This window comes from Mus caroli, unplaced genomic scaffold, assembly GCF_978045245.1.
Source record: "Mus caroli unplaced genomic scaffold, Mus_caroli_1 scaffold_15, whole genome shotgun sequence".
In the NCBI taxonomy this organism is placed as follows: Eukaryota; Metazoa; Chordata; class Mammalia; order Rodentia; family Muridae; genus Mus; species Mus caroli.
The window spans coordinates 44,855,062-44,880,091 of NW_028227270.1; the positions used below are offsets into that span (position 1 = coordinate 44,855,062).

At 38.8% G+C, this 25,030-nt stretch overlaps 1 protein-coding gene and 1 non-coding gene across 7 annotated transcripts in view; one reads left to right on the forward strand and one right to left on the reverse strand.

Annotated features, from left to right (window-relative positions):
* Mctp1 (multiple C2 and transmembrane domain containing 1) overlaps positions 1-25,030 on the reverse strand; it is a 633,933-nt gene that overhangs the window by 491,695 nt on the left and 117,208 nt on the right. The gene's annotated exons all lie outside the window — the stretch shown is intronic.
* LOC115029129 (small nucleolar RNA SNORA48) lies at positions 9,266-9,406 on the forward strand. The gene has a single exon (XR_003834700.1). It is a non-coding gene; the product is annotated as a small nucleolar RNA SNORA48 (small nucleolar RNA).

A 25,030-nucleotide genomic window follows, 5' to 3' on the forward strand; every position in this document is an offset into this window, starting at 1 on the left:
TGTGTTCCACTCACCCGAAGTCTCAAAATCCTGTGGCGGGTGTCGTGGGTAGCTGGTGGGTGTCAGCCGACCCTGCTCTCTAGCTACCCCGGTGCTGGTCCGGCAGGAAGAGGCCTGTGGCCCTACTCAGGCCGATTTTCTGCTTCCCTAACTAATGCAGTCTCAGGTCCCGCGCGCAATTGGATTGGAGCAGAAGCTGTGTTCCACTCACCAGAAGTCTTAAGATCCTGTGGCGGGTGTTGTGGGTAGCTGGCGAATGTCAGCCAACCCTGCGCCCTAGCTACTCCGGTGCTTTTCTGACCGGAAGAGCCGTATCTGAATCCTTGAGGCCAGTGAACTCACATGAAAGCAACTTCCCAATAAACTGCCTTTAATATATTCTAATCTGGCTTGAACTGGTTCATTTCACTGGCAGAGAAATAACTTCTCAGTAAGATTATATATAAAGTAATAGCATTTAGTGAATCAGCATTACAAAATCCAGGCCATCTTAGCGGTTTAAAACAATGACCTTCCTTCCTACCTCAGAATCCAGTGGGTTAGCCATTTTGACTGCGGTCAGCTGGGTAGTTTATTTTCTGATCTCATCGATGCCTTTTCAAGCTGCTAGCCTTTCAGGTATAGCCAGATGGTCTAAGAAGTTTTCACACTATGCTTTGTTACAGAGAATTGAACTGTGGGGTACTTGTTCTGAATCCAGCCATGAAAACCCTCCTGTGCTAAAGTGTTTGTCAGTGCTACACTTGCAATTCTTTGGTCAAGGCAAGGCATATGATCAGGCTCATTGATAAAGTATGCTTGATTAAGTGGAAGCTGTTATTGTCATGATTTACAACAGAGCACAATAAATTCATTAAAACAACTATCCTTTCTTCAAAGTGCTACTGTAGTCACTGTTGTTGAGAAGATAAGACAACCTCTGGACCACAGTTATAATTTATTATGACTTTGGTGTTACACTGTTTATCTAAGATTTTGCTTTAGGTTTGCTTTCCCTGATGGCAAAAATACAATTTCCTTTTTATTCAAAATTAGAAAATAAGGTCAGGCTCAGACACTGAGATGTTTGAAAATCAGTATTTCACTATATCAAACATAGTTCCCATATTCAGACAGAGAAATAAAACTGAAGGAAAATGTATTGTGAAGCAAATATTGATAGTGTCTGTAACTATGAAAATATAGGAAGCAATGATAATAATGCTAACATTTATCAACTTTTCAGGTGGAGACTAGAACTATTCAGAGCACAAAAACATATATTGTGGTGGCAAGTTAAATATGTTAATGATAATTAGAGCTTATTGTTTATCATATGAACTCAAAAAGTCCTATGAAATAAACATGGTTCCAAAACTGGACACTGTAGTCCTCTGGTCCAATAAAGCATACGATTATCATACATTGATACTGTTTCAAACCATTTTACCAAGGATCAAGTACTCTAAATATGAACATATATATTCAGAGACAGGCTTGATCTTCCACTTGGAAATTTACAATTAAGAGTGCATCTCAATATAATTGAAGTGAGTGCCAAAAGTCTGTCCCCAGACTACCTTGCTGTCTTCGCAGTACACTGGTAAGTCTTTCACATTCGCTGACAATCACTTCTCTGCCTCAACATCCCTCTCCCCTTTTCCAAGCAGATCCAATTTTTTGATGATCCAGTGAAACATGTTTCTTCTAAGCACCCTTTGCTAAAATCCTCAAATGTAGATGTGTCCTCCCTGGGTCTGGCCACAGAACTTTATCTTTCATGGAAGCGCTGCTAGCCCTTGGACTGGTTTCCTGGGACTTGGCTTTCCACATCCTAGATGAGCTCAAGTTAGGTATTACACAATCACAAGACTGCAAGCCACGAACACTCACTTACAGGAAGACCAATTAGGATGAGATCAAAGAGGAAAGTATTAATCCTGAGATTCGATGGAGAAAGCCAATTCCATCATTTTGGGGCCAAATTTAAAGCAAGCTTTATTAAATATTAAATACTAACCAAGAGATGGATTTTGGTCAGGACCATTCTCTGGCATTTCCCAGCTAATGGCCTTGAGCCATCTGCTGAAGGGGCTTTTAAGGACAAACCTGTAGGCCACTATACTTTTCCATGAGGCTGTGTTATTTTCCAAGAACTACAATTACCAGAAGTCTTGGAAGTTCCTAGGCTAGTGGGGGCTTTCAGATCATGACACTGCTGTAAAGCACTGTCACAACAGCAGAACACCAACTCAGTCACATTTACAGAGAATGAATGCTCCATGCTTTCAGTGGTTTCCTTTCCAAAATGTCTTATACCATAAACCACTTTAAATGGAGACTTTGTGTAGCCAGAACTTGTTGAACTGGCAGGGCCTCTAATGGTCCTATAGTCAAAGGAATGAATCACCTTCTGAACTCTCGGTTCAAGGAGCAAGTGTCAACTCTTCACAGAAACATTTTGGCAGTACACCAGAGCAGCTGTACCTCTTGTCCTGCCCACCCCACCCCCACCCCCAGCTGTTCCTATGACACCACTCCTTGGATTCGATTCAGCACAGTGTATTGTCATCTTCTCTATATTTATGTCACAAAAGTATGAGGCAGATTGCATGTAACTGGACTGGCAATTATTAACTAGTGGTAATCTATCTTAACATTCATTGTTATAAATGTTTTTGATGCATTAGACTTATAAGAGTCTACATTTGTATCAATTTGAATATAACTACATATACATACAGACATGAACTACTTACAAAGATGCCAGTATGATTTGAACTTTCAATTTCAAAGTATGTCTTAGCTGTATCTGGTAGTTGGAGCTGTCTTTCAAGCAGTCCTTAAAATCAATTAGTTAAGAAAAAACATTGCAAATCTTAGGAACAGCAATGTTAACTGATGGGTTAATGCTAATAGCAAGAGCTTCAGCTTCTCAAAGCAAAGAGCTCAGGCTTGAACTGTATTGTTCCCAAGGACTCTGCAATCTAGGAGACTTTGCTCAAATACAGGGAGCATGAGGAAGTAGGTTGGAGATTTACAGATATTTGCATGGTTTTCTTTATGGCAAATGCAAATTGCGTAAGAAAATAAAAAGATCTAAACACTACACCCATGTTGAATGCAAATGAGCACAGGTGAGAACAGCTCTGCCTGCTGGGGCGGCCATGGGCTGCCTGCCAGGCCATGTGCCTCTCACTTCAGGGACCAGAGCCTTCCTTTCTCATTCTGAATTCTCATATGAAATGATTTTAGTCAAAGAAACAGACCTTAACTCCTCAGCCTTTAATTACCTTTTTAAATGTTAACTTTAAAAGGATAAATGAAGCTCCTGGTGGACAGGAAGAGATGCACTATTCATGAGAGGTTAGTTTCTATTGTTAGCTACTTATTCTGTAATACACGCTGAGGCATACAGAATTATGGATCACACAAACTATTTGCACGAGGTCAGCATTAGGTGGTATTAATCCTCTGTCTAACCAACCTGAAAAGCCCCAAAAACTTAAAACACTTGTCTCAATATCTAATGCCGAGCTTGATATCAACAACACAATCAGCAACTAGTTAATGAAGAAGAAAAGAAAGCTGTAGTCACTGTCACAGATGTAGACTTTTCTTTAAAATGATGACCCATAGAAAAATGAAATTTAAGATCATCACATTTTAATGATGAATGTTTAATTTAATGCTAAAAGAGTCCTTTACAGTTAACATGACAAATTCATTCCCAATATTGAGAACTCTGTAACAAAAAACTAAACAAAGAGGGTTTAGAAGGAGGAAAGGAAAGGGTGAAATGTTGTAATTATATTATAATCTCCAAAAATGTTTTTAAAATATATTAAAAGAAGAAGAGGGAAAGCTTTTGCGCATTGAGCTTCCTCTTGCCTCTGTGTCCCAGATCCAGCCACATTTTGAAATTGCAGGAAAGATTTTCCATTTTTAGAGAGAATAAACAGGTTCATGGTACAATGTTTGCTTTCATGTTGCTGTGATAAAATACTGGATGAAGACTAAAAAAAAAAAGAATTAATTTTTGTCTCATGGTTTCAGAGGGGTCAGATCAAGATTGCTTTGCCCCAGGTAATTATGTGAAATTTCATGGACAGCAGAAGAATGCAGTGAAAGACAGGTGCTCACACCACAGGAGACTAGAAACAGAGAGACTGAAAGCAGCTGGAAAAACACAAGCCAAGAATCTGCCCCTCACGTCCTACTTGCTCCATGTAAAACCCACTTCTCAAGTTTCCAAAATAGCACAGGCAACTGGAGAGGAAGTTCAGTACATGAACCTTTTAGTGGGGCCCTGCACACTCAGTCCATAGCCACAGGTTTCAGCGATCATTTGGTTCATATTTTAAAATATATAAATTTGGGGGAAGGGAAAGGGTGTTTTCTTGACACCTCTTTCAACTCCAGTTTGCTTTCAGATGTGCCTACTATCATCCTTGTACGAGAGCTGAAATTTTGCCCTAGTGTTCTGGCCCAGTTAGAGACAGGAATAAGGTGAGCACATGAGGATATAATTGCTTCTTTTATTACTTCTCTAGAGTAAATGCAAGGAAAAAAAACCTATAACAAAACAAAGCACTTTTGGACTTTGAGAGGATAGAGGACTTTTTTATCACAAAGGATACTATTTCACTCAGTAACTTTTAAAACACAATAGAATCTCGAAGATTTGAGAGGGCCACATTCTGATAACAATAGTGATAGTGAATTGTCAGGCTCTTGTGATTCCTTAATGAAAATATACCAGCAAAGACTGCATACCTCTCCCAGGCCTGCAGATCCAGGATGGAACTGCTTCCCAAAAGAGATGGCATAAGTAACACGTAATTCCTCCAGGGCATTCACTGCCTCCACCCTGAGCAGGACATCTTCTTATCCTTCCATGTTAGGCCACAGCACGTACCTATGCCATTTCTCTTTCTCAACAATCCTCCAAGATGGGATTGAACTGGTTAGAAACCACTGCAACTCTCATTCACTCAGCTTGCCATCTAAGATAAACACATTTAGATATTGTTGAAAGAAATCTCATTAACTTGCCTCTTGCAAGTTCAGAATTTATTATGAGAAAGTTAACCTTAGCATTTCTTATAGACTTTTTAAAAAGATTTGACCAACCAAATAAAAATTGTCAAATGAATGTTGGAATATGCCAGATACCCAAATCTGTTCTAATAGTAACTTAGAAATCCACTAATTACCTGAATCTCTGAAAAGTTAATCAGAAAATCTGTCCTGCTGGAAACCACCAAACCCAGCTCTTCTTGCTTAGAAAAAAGAGCTTTTAGCTCCTGACTGAATTTAAATCTCTGCTGTAAGTGTACAACAACCTAAGAGTTTGGCCATACTTTTAGAAAGCTAGAAGTATTCACTGTGTTTGGGCCTTTCCGATACCAGATATCTAAGCATCCAAAGAATGCATTCAAGTCCAGATCCTGGGATCTCAGCTTTGTTATCTACATGGTCCCATGTGTTCTCCTCCTTTAATTTCCTTGCTCTGTCTCTCATTTCCTTCCTACTTAGCTTCTCTTTTACTATGTCAGCAATAGCTTTGATTTAGAATGTACATTTTACTATTGCTTAGATTAGAATTTTTACCAAGGCAGTTCAGATATCTGTATTAGGAAATAAGTAGCCATGCCTTCATGATAAAAGTCATGGAAAGATCAGGAATTCAAGGGCCATACCTAAACATAATAAAAGCAAACTCCAGCAAACCAGTAGCCAACATCAAACTAAATGGAGAGAAGCTGGAAGCAATCCCACTAAAATCAGGGACTACACAAGGCTGCCCACATCCTAGCTATTCAATATAGTACTCGAAGTCCTAGCCAGAGCAATTAGACAACAAAAGGAGATCAAGGAATACAAATAGGAAAGGAACAACTCAAATTATCACTATTTGCAGATGATATGATAGTATACATAAGTGACCCTAAAAATTCCACCAGAGAACTCCTAAACCTGATAAACAGCTTCAGTGCAGTAGCTGGATATAAAATTAACTCAAACAAGTCAGTGGCTTTTCTCTACACAAAGGATAAACAGGATGAGAAAGAAATTGGGGAGACAACATCCTTCACAATAGTCACAAATAATATAAAATATCTTGGTGTGACCCTAACTAAAGAAGTGAAAGATCTGTATGATAAGAACTTCAAATCTCTGAAGAAAGAAATTGAAGAAGATCTCAGAAGATGGAAAGATCTCCAATGCTCATGGATTGGCAAGATTAATATAGTCAAAATGGCTATCCTGCTGAAAGCAATGTACAGATTCAATAAAATCCCCATCAAAATCCCAACTCAATTCTTCAGAGTTAAAAAAGGCAATTTGCAAATTCGTCTGGAATAACAAAAAACCTAGATTAGCAAAAACTATTCTCAATAATAAAAGAACCTTTGGTGGAATCACCATGCCTGACCTAAAGCTATACTACAGAGCAATTGTGATAAAAACTGCATGGTACTGGTACAGCAACAGACAAGTAGACCATTGGAATAGACTTGAAGACCCAGAAATGAACCGACACACCTATGATCTCTTGAACTTTGACAAAGGAGCTAAAACCATCCAGTGGAAAAAAGACAGCATTTTTAACAAATGGTACTGGCACAACTGGCAGTTATCATGTAGAAGAAAGTAAATTGATCCATTCCTATCTCCTTGTACTAAGGTCAAATCTAAGTGGATCAAGGAACTCCACATAAAACCAGAGACACTGAAATTTATAGAGGAGAAAGTGGGGAAAAGCTTTAAAGATATGGGAACAGGGGAAAAATTCCTGAACAGAACAGCAATGGCTTGTGCTGTAAGAATCAACAAATGGGACCTCATAAAATTGCAAAGCTTCTGTAAGGCAAAAGATACTGTCAATAAGACAAAAAGGCCATCAACAGAGTGGGAAAGGATTTTTACCAATCCTAAATCTGAAAGGGGACTAATATCCATTATATACAAAGAGCTCAAGAAGCTGGACTTCAGAAATTCAAATAACCCCATTTAAAATGGGGTACAGAGCTAAACAAAGAATTCTCAACTGAGGAATACTGAAGGGCTGAGAAGTGCCTGAAAAAAATGTTCAGGATCCTTAATCATCAGGGAAATGCAAATCAAAAGAACCCTGAGATTCCACCTCATACCACTCAGAATGGCTAAAATCAAAAATTCAGGTGACAGCAGATGCTGGCGAGGATGTGGAGAAAGAGGAACACTTCTCCATTGCTGGTGGGATTGCAAGCTTGTACAACCACTCTGGAAATCAGTCTGTCGGTTCCTCAGAAAATTGGACATAGTACTACTGGAAGATCCAGCAATACCTCTCCTGGGCATATACCCAGAAGATATTACAACTGGTAATAAGGACACATGCTCCACTATGTTCATAGCAGCCTTATTTATAATAGGCAGAAGCTGGAAAGAAACCAGATGTCCCTCCACAGAGGAATGGATACAGAAAATGTGGTACATTTACACAACGGAGTACTACTCAGCTATTAAAAAGAATGAATTTATGAAATTCTTAGGCAAATGGATATATCTGGAGGATATCATCCTGACTGAGGTAATCCAATCACAAAAGAACTCACTTGATATGCACTCACTGACAAGTGGATATTAGCCCAGAAACTTAGAATACCCAAGATTCAATTTGCAAAACACAAGAAAATCAAGAAGAAGGAAGACCAATGAGTGGATACTTCATTCCTCCTTAGAATAGGGATCAAAATACCCATCAAAGGAGTTACAGAGACAAAGTTTGGAGCTGAGACCAAAGTATGGACCATCCAGAGACTGCTCCAATTGGGCGTACATCCCATAATCAGCCATCAAACACAGACACTATTGCCAGCAAGATTTTGCTGAAAGGACACTGATATACCTGTCTCTTGTGATGCTATGCCAATACCTGGCAAATACAGAAGTGGATGCTCACAGTCATCTATTGGATGGAACACAGGGCTCCCAATGGAGGAGCTAGAGATAGTACCCAAGGAGCTGAAGGGGTCTGCAACCCTATAGGTGGAACAACAATATGAACTAACCAGTACCCCCAGAACTCGTGTCTCTAGCTGCATATGTAGCAGAAGATGGCCTAGTCGGCCATCATTGGGAAGAGAAGCCCCTTGGTCTTGCAAACTTTATATGCCCCAGTACAGGAGAACGCCAAGGCCAAGAAGTGGGAGTGGGTGGGTAGGAGAGCAGGGTGGGGGGAGGGTATAGGGGACCTTTGGGATAGCATTTGAAATATAAATGAAGAAAATATCTAATAAAAATATGCTAGAAAAAAAGGAAATAAGTTGTCCACCAAATATATTCCCTTAAAAAGTTATTAATAAAAACTCTAACAAAACATGAATTAAATATATACATTAAGCATTTACTTATACCTACCTTCTGTTTCTAATAATAATGACCAGTCATTTAATAAATGCTTTAAAATGCTTATGCAGAAAATAAGCACTGAATTGATAGAAAGAAAACGTCCTCTTTTCACAGTAGTCACATAGTCACAGATTCTTCGTCATTCATTCAGATTGATTTGCCATTACAATTTCCCTCATCATTTCCTTTTATTATGCAATTAGCTGTTTAAAATCACTAATATGGGCATCCTGAAAGCTGTGTACAAAATTAACTTCAATTATTTTCCAATACAGAGTTTAGCATAGTCAGTGTGTCCCTAGAAAGACATCACATGATTGTCCTAATTTTCCAAGTTAACAGGAGTTATGCTTTGTCGTGTATTTCCATTGTTATTACTAATTCAAATTGGCAGCCAAGAAATAAAACTAACAGGAAACATAATAACTTTTTACAATAGAGTTTATAATTAGGACTCAAATAAGATTTCTACAGAAGGAAAAATTCCCTGGCACTACCAAACATTTCATTCCAATCTGAGCCCTGTCACCTTTCCCTGACAATCTATGCAAATAAAGTCTCCAATTCCCAGAAAGCTAAATTTGTAACTGTGTTTTCCATTATTCCAGTCACTGTGGGAGACAAAAGGAGAGAAATGCATTATGATCAGACAGTGTGGACCCAGAATCCAGTCATGAATGTTAACATAAGTGAAACCCCCGTTTAATGCATAAAACTTAACAAAATCTTGTTTGCAAGTCTGTTAGAGTCTATCAGAATAGAACAGCAGTGCTGAAGAGACCTCATTGGCCTCTGACCTCAACTACTATACATTATACCCATTGTGGATTGCAAGAGATACATGTGATAGCACAAAACATTATTTAAAGAAAAATAAGAAGACCCTCGCCCCAGGCACTGGGCCAAGAGAAACCTTGGTGGTGGTAGTGTTCTTAAATCAGTCAGGGGCAGAGCAGATGGCCGTCCTTTGTTCATAGCTTGATACCTGGCTTCAGGGCCAAAGCTCTCTTATGCCTAGGACACATAAAAATCAAATCAAATCAAATCCAGGCAGCATAGTGCAGGAGGAAGACAAAAAGAAACCTATAGACTGCCATGTCACCCCAGGCCTGTGCATGGCACAGACAGAGCCCCACTAGATCCTGTGGTCAGCCTTCATTGGTAGCCACTACAATATGCGACTATGTTGAAGTCAGATGGAAGAGAAAGAGAAGTGGAGCAACTTGAGCACTATGAAGAGAGGTGGAACTGGAGATTTAAGGGTGGAGAGGAGTAGCCTGATATGAGTGGCCAACCCTGATACCTGAGGCCATGGTGAGGGCCCACCCCGAGCTGCCACTGATGACCATGTCTGACTCCATGCCTACAAAGCAGCTGGGGTTGCTGTCCATGTCCATGGATCATATTACAACTCAAGAATATGGGAATGTCTCTGGATCAGGGACCGCATGGATGTCCAGGGGCTGTGCAGAACTGGCTCCACCCTTCACTGACTGCTTAGATCTTGAGAGCTGGTCCTGAGCCTTGCCCAGTCAGCACAGTGGAGATGGTAGTGTAGGTAAGCTAGTTCAGAGTGCATGAGTGTGGCAGAGCTGACCTTGACACTTGTGTGCTATAGGAAAGCTGCCCACAGGGTCATGTGCTTTGAAATGCTAGCCTTATTCTTCAGCTTCAGCACTCAGGAGAGCAGGCTCTAAACCTTGCCTGGTCAGCACAGTAGTACTAGCCCTGGTCAAGGGGGAGTGAGTGAGCCATCCCAGAGGCCAGAGTGAGGGAATGATGGTCCCAGCACTAGTCTGCCATGGTGCAGGTATGATTCCTACCTCCCACTTGCAGCAGTTGGGAGAACTGGACCTAGGGTCATGAGAGCAGGTAAGTTGGCCCTGCCACCCACTGGCTGCAGCATTCAAGAAAATGGGCCCAAAACCTTGACTGGGCGTCACAGTGGATCTAGCTTTGGTAGACGGGGTGCAGGTAAGCCAGGGCCCAAGGGCATGAGATCAGCAGTCGCCCCTGTCTCCTGTATTGGGTAGCCTCACCAGAACAGTGCTGGAGAGCTCAACCTGGTGGAGTGGATAAATGACAGTTTAGTAAGCTGACCAGATAAGCTACCACCCAGACCCAGATACAGATCCAGGGATCTGAATTGTCCTACCCCCAAATCTATAGCATTTGCAAACAGGATGTGTTAAAGGGTCAGTCCTGATGATCCAAAGCTGCAGGATCTCCATGACACAGGGCAACCCCAGGATACATGGGAGGAGTCCTGATGAGGATCTACTATTGATGGTGTCATAGAAGCCAGAGACCTCGAACCAGACCAATGACTCAATGCAACTAATATTTTCAAGTAAAGATGTGTAGACAGAGAGATACTGTGGAACATACTGCAACATACTACAGTTTCCACAATGAAATGTTTTCTATGCTTTGTTGTCGTGTTGTTGTTTGCTTGCTTGCTTGCTTGCTTGTGTGTTTTTTTTAATTTCGGGAGGGAGGTTGCAAGGGTGAAGGCTAAATATGAGGGGTCAGGGAGATTGTTGGGGCATGGAAGCCCCTGGCATCTCAGCCTCTGACTTGTCCCTGGGCCATTAACTAACACTCTTTTGTTTCTTCAACTATCTTGCTTCTATTCCATAACTGACTCAGAACATTTTATGATAGGTGGCTTTCAGGACCTTTTACAATGATGGCATTCCTTTCTGGACATTTTACAATGGGGACATTCCTTTGACGTTAATGACCTAGCACTGGTGTTTCCCAAGAGTAATGAGATTGAACAGAATTTTTGTCTTGTCTCCTTCCTTTGTGTCTTCTGATCCCAAATTTGTCATTGTAGCTCCCTTCCCTCAAGAACCCTGTTGTTTAAGTCCTGCAGGTCAGGGCAGCTGGCGCCCAGCATGTGGGGCTTGAGTACAAGGGACCAGTGAAGATGACTGCAGTGTTTTTGGTCAGCCGACACATTTTGTATGGAAAATGTCTTGCGGGAACCTGGTGTCTCAACTAGGAATCCTGGTAAGTTTGAGGTGATCATTGGGATAGCTGTTGAATAGCCATGAATTATTTATGGAAGGGTTGAAAAAGGCTTTAAAGGCATGAGGGATAAAGGTTAAAAATGGTTTTGCTTGCATTTTTTGATTTTGTTAAAGAGATTTGCCCATGTTTTCCCCTTGAAGGTACCATTGCTCTTAATGGATGGGAGCGCATAGGTAGCACTTTCCAAGATTATTACAGAGAGTTGGGCCAGTGGTGAATAAACCTTGTAGAAAGACAGGTAATGGTAAAATGTGTTTTGTGTATGTGATTAGAACTATGCTAAAATCTAGAGAAGCAAAGGTAATTCTCATAGGTGCTTTTAGTGTTTGGACCCTGGCTAGTTGTAGGTTACACCCAAGACATGAGAGAATGGATTTGAGAAAAGCAGTCCTGACTATCTGGGGATGCTTTGGTGAAAGAAAAGGAAAATGAACATAAGCTGTTTCAAAACTCCCCTAGGGACAGGAGGAAGTTGGGAGACAACCTGCCTCCTCTCTGGCTCCTATGGGAGGAATGCTTGGCTCAGGGTCTTTTAGGTAGGATATCTGGGTCCCTTTGGGACATCTAGTTTTTTCCCCCCTCTGTCTATTGAGTCCTTGGCACACCAATCCATCCATGGCTGTCAAAACTGACTGTTTTATGTTAAGTCCGTGTTTTTGTTTTGTGGTTTGATTGTTTGTTTGTTGTTCTGTGTTTTATGTTCAAAAGAAAAAAAATGGTTAAAACTTTATCTTCTGGTTGTTCTGCCCTTGATTTAGTTTTAACTCATTTAGCGAGAGAGAGAGAGACAGAGAGAGACAGACAGACAGAGAGAGAGAGAGAGAGAGAGAGAGAGAGAGAGAGAGAGAGAGAGAGAGAGGTGTCAACTGGCCTTTGGAGCCCTGCACCTGTAGTTAGGAGTCTAGCACAGGTGGAAAAGCCCTGCCAGGAGCTTCTCTGTAAAAGCCGCTCTTAAAGGGCCAGCAGCTTCTCAAGTACTATGGTAAGGGAACTGATGGTTGTTTTTCCTAGAAAGATCTGTGCTTGTGATTGTTGGGTTCAGCAGGCGAAAAGGTGCTCCTCTCTTGAAATTACAACTATAAAAATTAAGAATTGTGTCTGGTTTAAATAAGTAAATGTATGCAGCCATTTCATTTTTGGTTTTGACTGGTTTTAAAGATATAAATATGTTCTATATGTCTTGGTTATAGATTATTGGTTTATAAGTTATTGAGTATGCTTAGCTTAAAACTCTGGGTTGGAGTAATTCAGAACTACAACATGTAGCACTGAAAAATTATAACGTAAAAACAAAATTCTAGATCTTTAGGCCCAGGCTTGGGAATGTGACCTTTGTGACTCAATGCTCCAAGGTATGCTAATCATAAAACAGATAGCGACATTCCTCCACCCACCCGCTTCCTGGGTTCAAAGAGTGTTAATTCAAAGAATGTGATATTGTTAGGGGCTCTTAGAAACTGTCTTAAGAGATAACCTGAACAATTACCAGGTATTCCTTGTGACACTTGTGACTTTGCACTTCCTTGTGACTCTTAACTGGTATCTTTGGTATTTTCCAACAATGCCCTCCCCACTTCCTTGAGTTGTGGTTTCTTCCTTTAAATACCCCCTTATCCAGCTACTTGGGGCGCCACAGTCCTCTACCCCTGTGTGGTGTATGACCGTGGGCCCGAGAGTGCTCTTGAATAAAAGTCCTCTTGCAGTTTGCAGCAAGACCGTTTATTGTGTGATTTGGGGTGTCGCCTCTCCTGAGTCAGAACGTGGGGGAGTCCTCACGTTGTGGGTTTTTCAGCATGAGCCAGCCCAAGGAAATAGGTCTCTAAAGATATGTTTAAATTGGTTAACATTCTATGTAATTCTTAATCTAGAAACCAGACTTATACAAGATAGCATTTAGGGCAGTATTTCTTTCAGGTATTAGAGGCTGCACCATCTTGTGTTAGTGTGCAGAACTGGGCAGCCAAACTTTTTAACATAGAGGTGATTCACTTGGTGTTTTTGTTGAGACTGGATCGTTAGATGTTGAGTTTAGCTTTCCAAAGCTCTGGCATGCTCTAGGCCACCGTCTCAGAATGAGCCAGGCTCGATAACTGCAATAACGTAGGGAGACACTTAACTTTGTAATGTGAAAATAATACTTTCGGTGGTGATTTTAAAGAGAATAGATTGTTTACACTGTTAAAATTGGGTTTTGCTTCCCAAAATTGTGGTTGTATTCTGGTGTTATGAGAGAAACTTAAAAATTACAGTTAAACTGCCAGTGTTCCATTAGCTGCAGTTTGTAGTTTTGATCCCAGGCTCATAAGTGTTAGATTGAAAAGGTCAGCTCAGGAAGTTTAGGAAGGTCATGAAACACTCGCCCCTCCAGAAGGAAGAGGCTAATTAACATTCCCCAGACCATAGGGTGGGAACCAATCTTGGGTGGGGACACATTCCACAGGACAGACCTTTACCCACCTTCAGACAAGGGAAGTCCTTGTCACATCTAGACTGCTAAAATCAGCTAGTAGAATTTTTGGAGACCCTCTAGCAGGAATTCTTTTGTTACACAATTGTCTTAATGAGAATGCTAATCTGCTGTTTGGCCAACTGGCCACACAAAGCTAAGACAGATTTATCAGGATACATTGTCTTTGTGCAGAAATACAGTCGGTGTCTGGCTGTTGCCTTGCAGGGGACTACAGTACAAACAATGCTTTCACAGTGCTGAGGAGATAAGGAATGTTTTAAGTATGGGGCATAAATCTTTTTAGGAAAGACTGTCCAAAAATTAGAGGCATAGATAGACAGTAGAATCACCCCCTGGAATTTGTACTCACTGTAGGAGGGAGAGTCAGCAGGCCAGCCCTCAGACAATAGACTCAGGCAATAGACTCAGATTAAGAAATATTTACATTTGAGTTAATGCAAATCTCAGAGAGTTTTGTGTGGCACTGCTTTTGTTTTGGTGACCCTGCCTAGGGAATTTTTTGGGCCCTCACCTTGCCTCCCTGAACCTGGGAATTTCTCTTAGGCCAAAACAGCATTATTACAGATCTACAAGGTGTTGCTCAAAACAAATTTCAAACTTCTGATTTAAGAAAGATTAATGAGGCTATGGAACTTGTAGAGACATTAAAATCTGGCCTACCTACCCATAAAGAATTATTATAGATTTGGAGGATTGTTCTTTATTCCTTTGCATCCTGATAATTTTAAAGGGTTTGTTTTTAGTGTGTTTGTTTGTAATTTTAAAGAACCCAGGAAGCAGTATCATTGGAAAGTTTTGCCTCTAGGAATGGCTAATAGACGTACATTGTGTAAAAAAAAAATTGTCTCTGATTCAATACAAGAAGTTAGGACTTTGAATCTTTCAGTGTATATTCTTCATATTTTATTAGCTGATCCCTCTTAAGGAATTTTACTACAAAGTTTTGCTCTTATACAACAGGCGTTAAAACTTTGGAGTAGTTGTTGCTCCAGAAAAGATTCAAAGGCAATATCTTTTTCAATATTTGAGGCCTCAGTTATATGCTACACAAATTGTGGCACAGAAAATTCAAGAAAGAAACGGTAATATGCTTACTTCAAATTATTTGCAAAAGCTTCCAGGAGCTGTTTTTTGGCTAAGACCTCACCTTAAGCTTATCACGGGAGGACTAAAGCCTTTATTGGATTTTATCATGGGAGATGAAAACTGACTGGTGAGAGACAAATAGTTTTGCAGAAAGTAGAGATAGTGAAAGAAAGAAAACTAAATTCAAGACTTCAAAGCCCTAGCCAGAAAGTTTATTCAAGATCCATGACTCATGTGGCTTGCTAGTTATGAGGGCTTTTGGGGCTTAGAGCAAAGAACAAAGGCTGTAAAGTCATCCCAGGAACCAACTAGCCATAAAGATAGGGAAGACATACAAGAATGTCCTGACTGGCCCGATACCTCCCTATCTCCTGCCCTTCTGACATAAGTTAAATGTTAACCAGATGCTCTGCTGTTACCTCGATCTACATGTACAGTCTGCTGATATTTAAATGGACCAATCATGTGAAACCGCGCCAATTCTCCCCCCAGCCCCAGACCCTTTTCTATAAAAACCCTTAGCTTTCAAACCTCGTGGTCGAATCCACTGTCTCCTGTGTGAGATACGTTTCGACCCGGAGCTCCGCCATTAAACTACCTCGTGTATTTACATCAAGACAGTCTGTTCGTGATTCTTTGGGTGCACGCTGAATCTGAGTTGAGTGGGGGTTTACCCACTAGGTTCTTTCAGAAGCTTCTGTAATCAATTGTTAACTGCTTGTTCTAGTTATTGTTACTCAGTGTACCCACAGCAATTCTTTGGAAAAAGAGAAGATTAATATGGATTCATCTTTCCTCATCTCCAAGTAAAGTCTTAACATCCTGTTATGAAGCTGCTATGGTGTTAATAAAGAATTATAGGATAGAATCATGAAAGTATTTTGGAAAGAATGTCTTAAAAACCTGATGAGACACCTATTCCTTGTTTCAAACAGCAAGTAAATTGGTTATTAAATAATATTGATATTTGGCATATTTCACAACAAACTTCTTAGGCAAAATTGATAATCATTATCCAAACTATAAGTTGTGAAAATTTGCTTCTATGCATGCTTTTGTATTTCCTGAAAATTTACGCATGCCTTGACCAGGCCCACTCAGTCAGTCAGCGGGTTCTCCAGCGTATAAGTGAGGATTAAAGGGGCAGGGGGAGTTGGATAGCATTGTGGAATGACCCCAGTCAATTCTGAGACTGAAGGCAAATGTAATTTTCCAAAACTGTATTTTTGTGCCAGTTTGATTGCATGCAGGTATTGAGGGCAAGCAGTACAAGGAACTAGCAAGGCAGTAAGTAAAGTCCCTCGATTACTTCTGTGACAGTTGTTTAAATGGGCTTGTCATAATGACAATATGTTTGGGCCCACTTCCTTGTCCAGGCCTGGGATCTTCCCTGAAGCCTACTTCTTTTGTTCCACCCTGGGATTGAAGTTCCTGCCTTGGCCTGCTTCCTTATTATAGCCTAAAGACTGTAGTTTATTTTCTTGTCCTTGGCCAATGTCAGATTCCTGCCAAGCAGCACCCCATAAGGCTTTCCACAATGCATCCCATGAGGAATACATCTACTGTATTTGTAAATGGCCCTTCTACAGGAGGGAGGTATGTGTGGCTGGATCACATGTTTCTTCTTTTGGGTTTCCTCCTGCTTCAGCACAGGTGATTGGAGTGAGTACTGTAGCCACTGTTTTTGGAATGTTGGAAGATCGAGCTTTGATTTGTATACTGATAGCCAATATATATAGGCTCAGGGCTTACAATTGCTTGAAATTGTCCCTTTTTTTAGATACTGCTAATTCTTAAATTTTGCAATTGTTTATGCATCTACAACTCAAGAGAAAATACTGTTCCTTTATAGGACTGTCCTTGGACATTTAAAAACTCATCCTGGACTGCCTGGACAAGACCCCTTAAGGCAGTGTCACAGCAGACTTGTATTCCAGGCAGATAATAGGCCTTACACAAGTACAATTGGCCATATAATCTTACTCTTTACATCATCAAAATAGTAATGGCTTGAGATAATAATTTGGTAATTTTAAAGAATTTGCATGTCAAATTGTAAAGACTTGTTCTCAGTATCCTCAGTTCCTACCTGTACCACATAATGGTGTTAATCCTCGAGGACTTATACTTAGTCAATTATGGCAAATAGATGTTACTCATATTTCTGATTTTAGAAAATTAAAATATGTACATGTGTCTATTGACACCTTTTCAGGCTTTCTAGTTGCAACTGCTTTAATAGGAGAAGCAATTAGCAATGTAATTAGTCATTGACTGTCAGCATGTGAGCACAAGAACTGCAGTGGAGAGGGATGACAGTGTGGAGGTACTACACTGGACAGCTATTGTTGCTGCTACTTTGGATTGCTTGTTTTGTTTTATTTTGTTCTTGCTTTGAAATAAGATCTTTCTACACAGCTCAATTAAGCCTTGAACTTGTGGCAAATCTCCCACCTCTGTTTCCTAAATGCTGGGATAGATGTGAGTCCATGGTGAATATGTTATTGTTAACAGAAAGCTATGTAATTGGAAATGAATATGAGCAGAGACAAAGCAGACAGCATGCAAATGTAAAATACACTAGTTATTACTGATGAAATCAAGATTCTGTTTCTAGGCTTCTTTCTTAACAGAAAGGATTTTGTTATTTAGAGATCTATTCTCTCATGTAATTTATCTAGTATAATGATTAGAATTAGAAAATATTGAATTAGTAGTATATAAAGGCACAGGGGAAATGATGTTGAGCTGATACTAAAGGCATACTGTAGGGCATATTATAATGATTGAAAAGCAGAGAACTAAACATATCCATAGAAACTAAAACATGATGCAACAAATTAAGAGAGAATTTTGGCAAAATGCCCAGATTCCTGCTTACCTACACTCTGAATATCAAAATTCTCTTGATGCATATTTAACATCTAATATATATATATATATATATATATATATATATATATATTTCCTTTGCTTTATAGTAGGAAGTAGAAAATAAATTTAAGGTGGAAAATCTTTAATGTATTCTAATTTCTTAGTTCTCAAATGTGTTTAATGTTGAGCCCCCAAATAGAACCTGTAACAAAGACAGAGGCAGTTAATATCATATACAAAGAAAGTAACAGAGAAGCAGATATTTAGAATCTCTCAAGCATCGTAGCCTTGTAGCTGTGGAAGACCAACATCGACAATAGCTGTGGTGGGAGTTAGGATTCCAAGATGTCCTGGAGATCTTCATCCTTGTTGCTTATACTCTTCTTTTGAGTGTGAGAGAGACTTGTTATAGGGGTAGGACAGGTACTTGCTGACTTGCTGAGGTTCCATGGCATGGCAGCAGAGTTGATCCACTTGCCCTCTTGATTAGATTCTTTGTATATAGACTGAAGAGTGCTTTCTCACCAGCTTTGAAGATGTAAGCTGTTATACTATGTGCTGACCATGTGGCTCAGACCTGAGGTACCCCTGGGAACTGAGAGCAGCCACGGGCCAGTGACTAACAAAAAAAGAGTCACAAAGAACTGAATTCTGCCAATGGTGTGAATAAGCTTGGAAGAGAGTCATATGCTCCAGATGAGAATCATGGGGGTTGGATCATGGCCTGCTGCAACTGAGTCCTAAAAGCAGAGGCTTGACTCAGCCATTGAACACTGAGATGTGACATACTTGTGCTGTTTCATGTTGACAGGTTGATGGTAACTTCTTACTTGGCACAAAGAACTTCTGACACATGAACGCCCAGTTTCCATGGCATCTTCAACTATTTGGGAAACCTCTATTATGGGTTTTAATTGTACTAGATTTCCCTAGGATGGATAAGTTTCAATATAAGCCACAATCCTTATTTCCTAATGCAAACCAGTCTTGCTCAAAAATGTGATATTCTGTTATGCTTTAGAGAAGATTTTCAAATTCTCATTAGCTTTCTTTAAATCCACCATGACAATGGCTCAGAAAAAAAGAAAATGGATTAAATGATTCACTGAAGAACATTTTCCTATGCAAGTTCCAAGATGGAAAATCTGAGCTTTCTCCTGCAATAGTAAATGCTTATACAAGACATAAAAGTTTTTTACCTTGGCCTCATGGTTCAGATCTAATCTCTGCACTTGAACAGTAATTTGGATAGGCCAAGAGGATATTTACAGTGCTTCATTTAATGGAAATTTCAGAATAGTTTCAATTTAAGGAGAAAAAAATCATATGCTAATATTACTAAGACTCATGGTAAGAATGAATCTTCTAGTCATAAGGTTTAAGGAAGGAAGAAGAAAGCCCTGCCAATTTTGTTATCACACCTCAAACTTCATGAGGTTGATAATAGCTTAGCTATAAAGAAAAGGATACTCATTAAAAAATGAATTGCATGTACATAAAAGCAAACATAGACAATGTAGGGTCCAGTATTGGCTCATGGTTTAGGCATTATCCACAGAGCGCGAACCTTACTATCTACAGATGATCAGGAACTACTACTGTACAGTAAGCCTGGAAGTTGATTCTACAAACACACACATTCCTTTGAACATGAATTACGACAACCCATTTTTAATGTTTTGAAAATATAAATATATTCCACTGTTTTTTATCACTACATATTATTCTTCTGTAGCAAATATTAACTTGAGATTTTAATCACAGAACGTTTCTGATGCATTTCACTTCCCTTTATGCTTTTATATCGCACAGCATTATAAAAATATGTGATACACATACTTCAATATAAGGACCAGAGTTCTGATCCCTAGCACCCCACTCAGAAAATGAGGCAGGTGTAGCAATTTATATGTACAATCCCAGCACAGGTAGGCAGAGACAAGAGGATTCTGCACCCTGCTGGCCAGCTGTATTAGCTGATGGAGACTGCAGCTTTAGTGAGGCATTCTGTCTGTAAGCATAATGTGGAAGCAATAGAAGAAGATATACCGTTAACTTTGGCTTTCCTGCCTGCATACATATGGACATATATATTCACATACATACATACATATATACAAACACAAACATAAAACAACTCACATTCCTAGAGTTCACATTAACATTAGAACAAAATGAAGTGGAAACAGGGTCACACTGTGTAGCCCAGACTGACACCAGATTAATGGCAATCCTCTTACTTGAGGTTCACAAGTGCTGGATTATAGACATTCACCATCATGCTTGGAAAAACAATAGAACAATTTTAAATGTCTCTATCAGCTTTTTAGACTATAAGACATAATTGTGTAAAAATTGGAAGTCTGATATGTAAATTTTAATGATAGTATCACCAAAGAGCCAGAATAAATAAATAAATAAATAAATAAAATAAGAGCAAAGACTATCAAGACTAGTCCCACAGTCAAAATAATTTAATTTGGTTAAACAGTGTAAGTAATATTTGATTAATGGTTAAATTCAAAGAAGAATTTAATCAATATTTTTTCTGAATCTTTGTGTTTCCAGTGAACATTTACCTCTATTATTCAATGACTTAATAGTTGAGAAAACAAAAGTAGTCTAAAGCTACCCATCTCTATCTACAATCATATAAAAGTAAAATGTTACAGTGCCTAGAGAAAAGTTCAAGATAAGTACCTGATTTTTTCCCCCTAAGGGTTGTTATATCAAGATAAAGATTCCTCAAAAATCTAGAATACAGTCTAAAGCATAATATCAGGTTTTCTATTATTTATTTATTTATTTATTTATTTATTTATTTATTTATTTAATGTAAGTATACTGTAGCTGTCTTCAGACACTCCAGAAGAGAGCATCAGATTTCGTTATGGATGGTTGTGAGCCACCATGTGGTCGCTGGGATTTGAACTCAGGACCTTTGGAAGAGCAGTTGGCGCTTTTAACCACTGAGTCATCTCACCAGCCTCCAATATCAGGTTTTCAAATACATCTTCAGAGAGACCAGCAATGGACTTTAAATTCTGCATGCTTAATGCTCAGATAAATGCAGGTCATGTGCAGTATCAAACATGAACCTGTTAGTTATTATGTTAGTTACAGAAATTGCCTAAGCTCTTTTCATTTATTTACCCTATCATCTATGCATTCATTCATTAATTGACATGTGTAAACATTGTATACTTGCTAATGATCTATTTTGTATCAAGTACATAATCTGTTTAACCATCATATCTATAGTTCACCAGAAATAGAATATGACACACATTTGTGAAATGTCTACAATAGATACTCGAGGTATGTGTTATGATCTAAGGGAAAAACAATGTTTAACACATTTTGATATTCCTAAAAGTGGGCCCACAACTCAGCCTGGGGCAGAGATGGCACTGCAGACTACGTCACACAACCAGAGACAGCATGATACCTTGGTGCTCTGACACAATCAGGCTCACAGGATCACAGAAGGGAGAGGATCCAGTCAGAGATAGCAAGGGCAATTAATACCTGAGAAAACCAGATAGTGAAAGGCAAACACAAGAACATATGCAACAAAAATCCAATGCCACTTGACACTATCAGAACCTAGTTCTCTCACCTCAGCAAGCCATGGATACCCTAACATACCTGAAAAGCAAGATTCTAACCTAAAATCCCATCTCATGAAGATGACAGAGGACCTTAAGGAAGACATAAATAACTCCTTTAAAGAAATTCAGAACAGATGTAAATGGGTAGAAGCTCTTAAAGAGGAAACACATAAATCCCTTAAAGAATTACAGAAAAACACAGTCAAACAGGTAAAGAATTGAACTAAACCACCCAGGATATAAAATTGGAAATAGAAACAATAAAGTAATCACAAAGAGAGGCAAGCCTGGAGATGGAAAACCTAAGCAACAGATTAGGAGTTACAGGTGTAATACAAGAGAGAGAAGAGAGAATAGAAGAGACCATAGAAGATATTGGCACAATAGTGAAAAAAAATATATAAAGTGCCCAAAACCTCCTAACCAAAATCATCCAAGAAATTCAGGACACAATGAAAAGACCAAATCTAAGAATAATAGGAATAGAGGAAAGAGAAGATTTCCAATGCAAAGGTTCAGGAAACATCTTCAACAAAATCATAAAAGAAAACTTCCCTAACCTAAAGAAAGAGAGGGCCATAACTGTACAAGAAGTCTACAGAACACCAAATAGATTTGATCAGAAAAGAAATTTCTCCTGTCACATAATAATCAAAACACTAAATACACAGAAAAAAGAAAGAATATTAAAAGTGATAAGAGAAAAAGACCAAGTAACATATAAAGGCAGAATTACACCTGTCAGAATTATACAAGATTTCTCAACAGAGACTCTAAAAGCTAGAAGATCTTGGACAGATGTTATAAGACCATAAGAGAACATAAATGCCAACCCAGGCTACTATTGCTGTATCAAGCAAAACTCTCAATCACCATTGATGGAGAAACCAACATTTTCCATGACAAAACCAAATTTAAACAATATCCCCACTAATCCAGCCCTACAGAGGATAATAGAAGGAACACTCCAACACAAAGATGGAAACAATACTCAAAAAAAAAAACCCCAAAAACAAAAAACAAAACAAGAAATAAATCATCTTATAACAAGCCCCAAAGAAGAGAACCACACAAACATAATACTACCACTATGATGGTTTATATATCCTTGAACCAGCGAGTGGCACCATCTGGAGGTGTGGCCTTATTGGAATAGGTGTGACCTGGTTGGAATGGGTGTGTCACTGTGGGTGTGGGCATAAGATCCTCACACTAGTTGCCTGGAAGTCAGTCTTCCACTAGCAGCCATTGGATGAAGACATCGAACTCTCAGCTCTGCCTGTGCCATGCCTGCCTGGATACTGCCATGCTTTCACCTTGATGATAATGAACTGAACCTCTGAGTCTGTAAGCCAGCCCCAATTAAATGTTTTTTATAAGACTTGCCTTGGTCATAGTGTCTGTTCAGAGCAGTAGAACCGTAACTAAGACAACCACTAACAACAAAAATAAAAGGAAACAGCAATCATTGATCCTGAATATCTCTAAACATCAATGATCTCAATTCCCCAATAAAAAGACATAGGCTGACAGATTGGATATACAAATGAGACCCAGCATTTTATTGCATACAGGAAACACACATCACAGTGACAGACAGACACTACTTCAGATTAAAAGGCTGGAACATTTTTCCAAGCAAATGATCCTAAGAAACCAGCTGGAGTAGCCAGTCTAATATCCAATGAAATAGACTTTCAAACAAAAGTTAGCAAAAGAGATGTGGAACCATACTTCATATTCATCAAAGGAAAAATCCACCAAGATGATCTCTCAATTCTGTACATCTATGCCCCAAAGGCAAAGACACCCACATTTGCAACAGAAACATTACTAAAGCTCAAAACACACATTGATCCTCCCATAATAAAAGTGGGAGACTTCAACCCAACTCTCACTAATGGACAGATCATGGAAACAGAAACTAAACAGAGACACAGGGAAACTAACAGAAGTAAGAACCAAATAGATTTACCAGATATCTACAGAACATATGCCTTCTTCTCAGCCCCTCAAGGTACCTTCTCTAAAATTGACCATGAAATTGGACACAAAACAAGCTTTAATAGATACAAAAAAATTGAAAGATGCATTCAATCAGATCACCACAGACTAAGGCTGGTGGCCTTCAATAACAACAAAACAACAGAGAGATTACATACTGATGGAAACTGAATAACAAATATGGTCTTTGAGAAGTTTATGCAATCAAAATATTCAGGTGAGTATTTGGTTGATTTAAAATGTGTTTAAAGATTAAATATTGCATATCAATGTGTATTTTTTATATGTGAATTTATATAAAATTTTTACCTGTATTTTGACTGAAACTTCTGAAGCTTGTATTTATTTTTAAGTAGTTTCCGATTTAGCACAGTGAAATAGAGTGATTTTTAATTAGATGCTTAGTTGATGCCAAGTCCTGGTGTAATGCATGTCTCCCAGGAAAGGACCACTAACTGCTAGATGAACAAGGCCAGGTTTCAAACAGCGTGACATATTCTGTGACCTTTTGGGTTACCTACAAAATGTTTGTCAAATATTCTGTGGTTCTTGCTTGGCATTAGTTTGACATTAAAAATCCATTCTTTTTTATGAGAGCATTATAAACCTTCCTTTGGTTCATTTTTGATGACAAAATTCCTACAGCTTTGAGTGACAGCAACAATACATCAGTCTGTAAGGCTTGATTATGATTATCTGAATCAGTGATTTGGCTCTTTGGCTCTTAGCAGAGGAGGTGTCATACCATCGGAGATCTAATTTTCCTTTTTCTTTCTTTCTTTCTTTCTTTTTCTTTTTTGTTCAAAGCAATTAAGTATCAATCTTGTTCTCTTAAAAATGAAATTGACTTTGATCTTTTTTTTTCCTCTCTAGTTTTCTATAAATACAAGAATCATTCTGATAAGAAAGAGGTGAACATGTGAAATCCATATGAGCGGGATTTATAGTGTTAATGTGGTTGGGCACATTAATCACATTGGGGGCCTTGGCTTTCTCTGAGAAGAAAAAGAATTTAATAAAATGGTAGCTATGGTCACAGAATTTTTATAAATTTAAATATGCCTCATGATTACATGCTTTTATTTTAGAAAGGGATTTCTTTGAAAGCTTTAATTTGTGTTAAGAAGCCTTAGTTAAAGTGCTACAATGCCAGTTCACTCAGACATTCTCTAGCTGATAAGTATTTGAAATTTTTCCAACTCATCTATTGCTTGCTTGGACATCTGAGTTCATACATGATTTTGTGGTTATACACAGAAGGAGGAGTGACAGCTATGGTATATTACAGCTATGTTATAATAAACATAGCTATGGTATAATTCAGCTATGGCATAATAAATACAGGTAAGATATAATAAAGCTATGGTATGTAACTATGGTATAATATAGCTATGGTATAATACAGCTATGGTATACAGCTATGGCATAATATAACTAAGATATAACACAGATTGGTATAATACAATTATGATGTTCACAAGTTTTGTAAAAATTTCTTTGGAAATAGCTGTATCTTTTACCAATATATTTTCATGACATTAACGTAGCAAAAAAAAAAAACATGTACAAG